The sequence below is a fragment of the Adiantum capillus-veneris genome, unplaced genomic scaffold (assembly GCF_014529385.1).
Source record: "Adiantum capillus-veneris isolate H3 unplaced genomic scaffold, ASM1452938v2 Hic_scaffold_33, whole genome shotgun sequence".
Lineage (NCBI taxonomy): Eukaryota > Viridiplantae > Streptophyta > Polypodiopsida > Polypodiales > Pteridaceae > Adiantum > Adiantum capillus-veneris.
This window is the reverse complement of record NW_028221440.1, coordinates 99,757-107,938: the sequence shown is the minus strand read 5'-3', so window position 1 is coordinate 107,938 and position 8,182 is coordinate 99,757. Positions and strand designations below refer to the sequence as shown.

General features: G+C 43.3%; 1 pseudogene; it reads right to left on the bottom strand.

The window, feature by feature from the left end:
• Window positions 1–1,207: 1,207 nt before the first annotated feature.
• LOC147416947 (uncharacterized) lies at window positions 1,208–1,919 on the bottom strand (annotated as a pseudogene).
• Window positions 1,920–8,182: the final 6,263 nt, after the last annotated feature.

The following is an 8,182-nucleotide window of genomic DNA, read 5'->3' as shown; positions in this document are numbered from 1 at the left end:
TTCCATATTGTGTGTGTGTGTGTGTTGTGTGTGTGTGTGTGTGTGTGTGTGTGTGTGTGTGTGTGTGTGTGTGTGTGTGTGTGTGTGTGTGTGTGTGTGTGTGTGTGTGTGTGTGAGGCTGTGTGTGCTCGCAGAGGGGTGGATGCAGCTATCGATTTGTGCGCAAAGGCATAGTAAGACAGGGTCAAAGTGTAGGCTAAGAGGAAACGCAAAAAAAATGCCTTCGAGGTGTGTTACAGTGAACGCGGTGTTTGTTTTTTAAAAGCTACAACCAGTGTTAAAATAGATTTCAGTTATTGATTGCACCAATGTGTGGTTAGTTGGCCAGGGTGATAATGTTTAGTTTGTGGGAGGATGAGAGAGAGAGAGAGAGAGAGAGAGAGAGAGAGAGGAGGATTTTTTAAAAAATCAAGGGTAAGGCTTGAGAGAGAGAGAGAGACAGAGAGAGATGGGGAAAGTTTTAAATTGGTTCAAGTTTTTATATGTGTAAAAGAACTTCAGTACCCTCGTTTTTTCCGAGTTTTCTCTAACACACTATTTCATTTCGAGAGAAACTAAAGAGATGGAGATCAAGAAAGTGGGAAGTGAAATAATAGCCTCCTGTTCAGAGGTTTCTAGATGAACTTAAAGGGTGAGATAGACAGAGAAAGAGAGAGCGGGAGAGATGGAGAGTGAGAGAGAGAGAGAGAGAGAGAGAGAGAGAGATAGAGGAACAGCATTATCTTTTATTTTTTATCTTTGGTATCAGTTTAGAAAGAGAGAGAGATAGAGAGGGAGAGAATGAACTTGTGTTGTTTTTTACATCGTTCATGTGTGTTTTTTAAGAAATTTCAAAACCTCCTAATGAATTTTTGAATTAAAAGAAAAAAATTATACAACAAACTATTATGGATATTTTGGTACAAGGTTGTTTTTGTGTTTTTTAGCCTTGCAAAATAAGGGGGATTTAATATGGGGGGATGCGAGGGAGTTGGACTAAAAGGAAAAAGCTTGGACGTAAAAATTTGTGGAGAAGCTATCCACATTAGAGCTAGAGAGAAAGAGAGATAGATAGATAGATAGATTTCATTATCGTCCACGGAGGTCAGATATGACCCATGGGACCGGAAACAAAAACATTACAATTCGGTCTTCTAAGAGAAGGCATTAGATACATATCAGTTAAGGACTGAGGCTCCGTCAAGAGGGTGGAAAAAAGAAGCAAAACCTAGGTGGGGTCGGGTAAGGGGATAGTCCCTTTGGGAGCTCGAAATTCTTGGATGATGGCCTTACCTCCTCGATATACTGCCCATTTTCCTTGTTTTCGTGCTTCGTAGACCTTTTTGAGTTCTTGTTTCTTCATCTTGAGTTGATTCAAGGTCAACTCCTCAGCAATCCAAACCTTCGTTCCCTTGAGGAGGTGGGATTGGCACAGCACCCTCACCCGCTCCTCTTTTTCCTTGAAAGTGAGAAGGCAATGCTCAAATGGAACTTGCCTATGGGTGTCATTGATCCAAGAAATGGATTCCAGCTTGATGTTGATTGTTTGAAGAATATTGTTGAGCTTGATAATCGCTTCTTCGAGGGTATCATCAGTGGTGCACCATGGTGAGGGAACCCACCAATCCGACCTTGGAGTTCTCTTCCTGAAGTCTTTGTTCTTGAAGTTCCGTTGTCACACATGTCTGCACTTTTTTAATGACTGCAGAGTGAGCTTGGGTGACTTTGGCTTCAACTTCTTTAGCTTTGTCTGTGGCAACATTGACCACAGAGTCGAAACGTGCCTCAAGCTTGCTAAGGCGTGCTTTTAGGTCGCGATTCTCTTCCATAATCTGATCAACAACTCTTTGAAGCTCTCTGATCCGATCGCTTTTACTCGACGCTGCTACAACGGCTGCAAAACTTGGTCGACTCCTCGCAGTACCCTTTGGGGTATTCATGATGAGAGCCCACTACAATCCAATGGGACCCCTATCTAAACCAGTGTGACCCCACTGTAAACTAGGCCTTAATAGATCCTTAGTTTGCAGGCGGTTAAGGTTTATGAGGCTGCTTTGTGAGGCTTACACAGCTTCGCAGGGTTGTGAGTTCAGGGTTAGGTAGTGCAAGCTTTGTGAGCCAGGCTGCAGGAGATTCGGGTTTTGCGAGATATGAGAGGTTCGGAAAGTTGCTGCGTTCAAATTCTTGTTTTGTGGTGATGTTCTCGCCACGAGATGCAGGGGCTTGGTTTTGGCTCGCGATCGAGGCTATGGGGATAGGCCTAACGCCTACCCAAAGGGCTGCCTCTCGCCCATGGGGAGACTCAGGCGTTAAGGGGTTGAGGAGGGAGAAATGCTACGACAGGCACAGAGAGAGAGAGAGAGAGAGAGAGAGAGAGAGAGAGAGAGAGAGAGAGAGGAAGAGAGAGAGATAACCCAAGATAAAAAATGGGTGCGGGGGGGAGGGAAATATGAGGAAGAAGGAGAGCTGGTTTTTTCCATTTGGTCATGAGAGAGAGAGAGAGGGGGGGGGGGGGGCACCCTTACCATGAGGATATACTCACTTGGTGGGGGATAGTCCAACAAGTGGACATATCCCTAACATTTTTACAATATATCCTAGTATTGTGATTTTTTATTATGAGCATGTTAGAGATAGATGAAGAAGAACTATTTACTGGAAGATGTCTACATACCCTCTATATATATGTCTAGGAGATGTCTACATACCCTCTTATCCTTGGACAATTATACATCATTGCTACTCATATGGAAAGAAAGGTGATGGACGATTGATCCAACTTAGAAGACAAGAAGATACCCAATTTGGAAGTTGAAATACAAGGGTATCAAGTGTTACCATATACATGCGGTAGTGATGTGTGTAAACACACTAGGACAGCCGGGGCATTTTTCCCTCTTTAGGAGTTTTTTCCCCCGAGCATTGTATATATGCCCATCACTCTAGGGCTATCTATCTTTCCATTGCACACTAAGTAATACACTCTCTATTGTGTGCCTTGAGCTTCCTTCGTCTTCTCCAAGCTGTGTGTGTTTCTCTGCAACCCTAATTCCAACCATTGGTATCAAAGCAAGTTGCTTCCTCCGGGCTTAGTCGCCAGCTGCTCCAGTACACGCCTGCCCACTTTCTGCTGATTTCAGTGAGCTTTGGCGAGCATTCACAGGTCGACAAATTCGGGCTCATTTCAGCCTCCGTTTCCACTACAGGCAGTACTGCACAGGCTATTTTGTCATTTTGTGCAAAATTTCTGTCAGTGCCGTTTTCTGCATAACAGGTGCCTTATAGTCTTCTACAGTTTGTGCTATATAGCACGAGTTGTTCCCGCTCCGTTTCTCCTACTTTTGGGCAGTTTTCACATCAAATGCAGCATTTACCATGGCTAACAACAACAACACATATGTGTTCAAGATGTTTGTTGCTGAGGACAGGTTGGATAGGGACAACTACCCTATGTGGGCTTATATGATGCAACATGTTCTTGTGTCAAAGGGCGTCTGGAACATTGTGCAAGGCATTGATGTACGTCCTTGTTCTGAGGATGTAGGCGATGTTGAGGATGTTGCAGGTCTTGCTACAAGGATTGCTGCTGTTAGAATTGTTTTGCCTACGGCAGAACAAGGTCGTTGGGATGTAAAGGATGCGCAAGCTCATGCATTGATTGCGTTTTCTGTGAAGCGCACCATTGTTCCTCACATCCGTTCAGCAAAATCTACAAAACAGGTTAAAGGATGTGCAAGCTCATGCATTGATTGCGTTTTCTGTGAAGCGCACCATTGTTCCTCACATCCGTTCAGCAAAATCTACAAAACAGGGTTGGGATATTCTAGCAGGTCTTTATGCAAGCCTCAATGAGGCTAAAATTGCTTTGTTGTGTAAAGAGCTCGAGTCGAAGATTATGCATGAGGAAGATGATATGGACACTTTCCTTGCTAGTTTCAAGGATATCAATGAGCAACTTATTTCTACAGGTGAAGTCAGTTCAGACAGTTCCCTTGTGCAGACTGTTCTTGATGTTACTTGCCTTACCAGATTCCTACCAGACTTTTGCTAGTACTTGGAGACTGATGACCCAAGGAAATCCTGAAGTTGTCAAGTTGATGCATTATGCACATTTCTGTTGCAAGAGTCACTTTCTCAAAAAAATAGGACTAGGAAGCGTGCAGTTGAACAGGCTTTTATTGCTTCTCAAAGAAAGGGTGTAACAGTAATGCAGCCACTTCTTATGGTTCTGCTGCGAGTGGCAAAAATTCTGTTCCTATTGCTTCTGCTGGAAGTAATTCGTCTCGAAATTCTGGTGATAAGGGCAAAAAGAAAATGCGTTGCCCTTATTCTAAAGCTAATGATCACTTGATCAAGTCATGTCCTAAGTTGAAGGCCAAAGAGGCTAAGAAGAAAGAGGGTGGTTCCACTGCAAATGTTGGTTCCACTACAAATGTAGCCATTGTTGAGTCTTCTGTGAAAGGAGACTGTAATGCTGATGTTGATGCAGAATGGGCTTTAGCACAAAGTGCACTTACAATCCTGTTGTCCATGATGCATGCTTGTCAGTTGTTGCTGTAGATTCACATGTGTGGTATTTCGACGGTGGTGCTACAAAGCACATTACCTCACATCGTGAATTGTTTACCTCTCTCGAGTCTGTCCCTCATGGAAATTCAGTCACTTGTGCCAACAATGCCGCTTATCCAGTTCATGGAGTTGGAAAGATCGTGCTTACTGCTGCTAATGGCAGTTCTTTCACACTTGTTGATGCACTTTATGTACCTAGGATCAAGAAGAATCTCTTGTCTATATCCGCACTTGCTAGACTTGGACTTGTAGTCAAATTTGTGGATGACAGATGTACAGTTCATGATCTCAGTTTTGGTAATGAAATTGTTGCATCTGGCCTTTTGTGCCGTGGGCTGTATAAGCTCATTTGTATGACAAGTGTGGACAAAATTTTGCAAATGTTGTTGGAGATTCAAGGGTTATTTCAGATGCAAAACTTTGGCATGCATGTTTTGGTCATCTGAATTTTGTCAGTTTGCTGCGTTTGCAGAAATCTGATATGGTTGCTTCTTTGCCGCCTCTTGAAGCACCTGTCAAACATGTTGTGAAGACTGTATTTTGGGTAAGATGCAGCGTTCTAAGTTTCCAAAGGATGGTTCAGTTTACGCAACATGCAGGTTGCAGCTTGTGCATAGTGATGTTTGTGGCCCATGCAAACTCCGTCCTTGGGCAAATTACCTGTACTTTGTGACTTTCATTGATGATTACTCCAAGCATGCATGGGTATTTCCGCTTAAAGAAAAGTCCAAAGTTTTTATGTGCTTCAAACAATTTCTAGCTCTGGCTGAAAATGTCTCGAAATGTACTATGGGCACCCTCCGTTCCGATCGGGGGGGGGGGGAGTATATGTCTCATGAATTTAATGCATTTTTGGCTAGTCGTGGGATAAAACACCAATGTACAGTGCCTTATACACCTCGGCAAAATGGTGTTGCTGAGAGGAAAACAAGTCACTTACGGAAATGGCACGATGTATGGTCAAAAGTCAAGCTTTGTCTCATTCTTTTTTGCTTGAGGCCATCATGTGTGCCAATTATGTACTTAAGAGGTGTCCTACGAAAGCTTTGCAGTCTATTACTCCATATGAACCATGGCATGATAGAAAGCCTTCTATTGAGCACATGCGTGTTTTTGGCTGTTTGGCATATGCTTTGGTGCCACAAACACAGCGCAGAAAATTGGATGATAAGGCTGTCAATTGTATTTTGTTCGTTATAGTGCTGAAAGCAAAGCTTACACGTTGTATCATCCGCAAAAAAAAACGTATTCTGGTTTCCGCGATGTATTGTTTGTGGAAGATTCTGTTCAGCCCTTGCTGTCATGTACTAGAGACAGTAATGTAATCTCACAAGACATTTATGACACTTTGTTGCCTCTTTTTAGTGGTGGAAATACGAATGTAATTTCCAATGAGGCAAATGTACAGCCTATGGGGTTTCTAAAAATGTTACAGATCAGCCTATTACTGATGTAGATGTACATGATGTACTTGATGAGGAAAGGACTGAAAATGAGCAGGCTAGAGGTATACCAAAATGGCTGGTGCACACTTTGCGTGATAGTAAATTGGATGCACCTTTGTCTAGTCGTACTCGTTCAGGATCTCCCCATGCATCTTATGCATCAGATTGTTATGCTTTGGCTGTGTTTAGTTTACATGATGTTGAGGAGCCTCTGTCTTTTGATGAAGCACAGAATTGAGAAAAATTGGATGGCTACCATGCAATCAGAATATGATGCACTTATAGAAAAAGACAGATGGACTTTATGTGATTTGCCTCCTGGAAAAACGGCCATTGGTACGAAGTGGGTTTACAAGTTGAAACGCAAGCCGGATGATGATCGATCACATTAAAGCTCGACTTGTTACAAAGGTTATGCACAGCAAAAAGGCATAGATTATGAAGAGACTTTTGCTCCCACTTTTCGTATGACTATTGTGCGTTTTCTATGTGCATTGGCAGCTCATTTTGGTTGGGATGTACATCAATCAGACATTGTTACTGCTTTCTTGAATGGTGACATATTTGAGGAAGTTTATGTAACGCACCCTTGCGGTTTTGTCATAAAAGGACAAGAGGACAAAGTGTGTAAATGTAAGAAGGCTTTGTATGGGTTGAAGCAATCTCCTCGTGCTTGGTATGAGAAAGCTGACACTCATTTGGTTAAATGAGGCTTTCGTAACATTCCAACAGAAAGCACATTGTATGTAAAGCGTGAGGGTGATGTACTTCTCATTGTGGTTCTTTATGTTAATGATTTGCTGATCATTGGACCAAATGAGAGACATATTGCTGAATTTAAGGCTGATTTGAATGCTACTTTCAAGATGAAAGATTTGGGGCTGTTGCATCATTACTTGGGTATGCAGTTTAAGCAGTGTGATGGTGGTATTGCCTTGTGTCAGAAAAGTTACATAGAGACATTGCTATGTAAGTTTGGACTTGAGGATTCCAAACCTATTGCACTCCATGGAAACATGCTTGAAGTTGATTCTACATGATGTTGGCAATCCTGCTGATGTCACTCTTTACCAAACTGTTGTTGGCTGCCTCATTTATGTATGCAACACGAGGCCAGATATTCAGTTTGCAGTCTCACAGGTCAGCAAATTCATGCCTAGCCTAGGGTCTAAGCATTGGCAGGCTGTCAAGAGGATTTTTGAGTACCTTAGTGGCACTTTACACCCTTGGCTTGTTTTATCCAAGGGGGGATCATTGCCGCCAGACTTACATGCTTTTTCGGACTCAGATCGAGCTGGTTGTGTTGACACGCGAGTGTCCACAAGTGGTTTTTGTTTCATGCTTGGCAGTTCATGTATATCAGGGTTGAGCAAGAAGCAACCTACTATGTGTTAAGTATGGAGCCTGATTTACCCTTGTAATTTTCTGTGGTAAAAGCGCACATTTGTAAGCCCCCATCATGAGGAGAAGCCATCGTGTGTGAAGGAAAATCACTCACCGGAAAACCAAAATTTTCATGGACAAGAATCAGGGCCAACTTTAGAGGGCTCGGGGGTGGAGGTCCCCGAGACTTTTTTTTTTCACGGAATATTCCTTTTCGTCAGAATATTATGGCCGGACGGCGGCTGGAAAGTGGTCGGAAAACAACCGGTCGGTTGGCCGATGGCCGGTGGTCGGAAGTCAATGGCCGTGGCCGAATCAAAGTGGACTTGTCTTCTCAAGGGCGGCCACACATGGGCGGATTGGAGGGTTCGATTTGGACTTATTCGCACAAGGGGGCTACACATGGGTGTCTCTCATAAGAGAGGGCAGCCTTTTGGCTTATAAAAGTAGGCCATTTCTACACACACATTTGATAGTGTGAAGTTGATGCAACAAGGTGAGTGTGAGGTGGTGAGAGTGAAGCAAGGCGGAGCTCCATTAAGGGTATAATCCCTTGTAAAACTACTTCTTGTTTTGAAGTACTAAAGCCATTTGAGTGGCTGCTTTCCGTGGACGTAGCCCACATTGGGTGAACCACTATATCGTGTGTACTCGTCTCTCTCTCTCTCTCATCTCTCTCTTCTCTCTCCTCTCTCTCTCTCTCTCTCTCTCTCTCTCTCTCACTCTCCTCTTCTCTCGTCTCTCTATCATCTCCACTCTCTCTCTCTCTCTTCTCATCTCTCTCTCTCTCTCTCTGCTTCAATCAG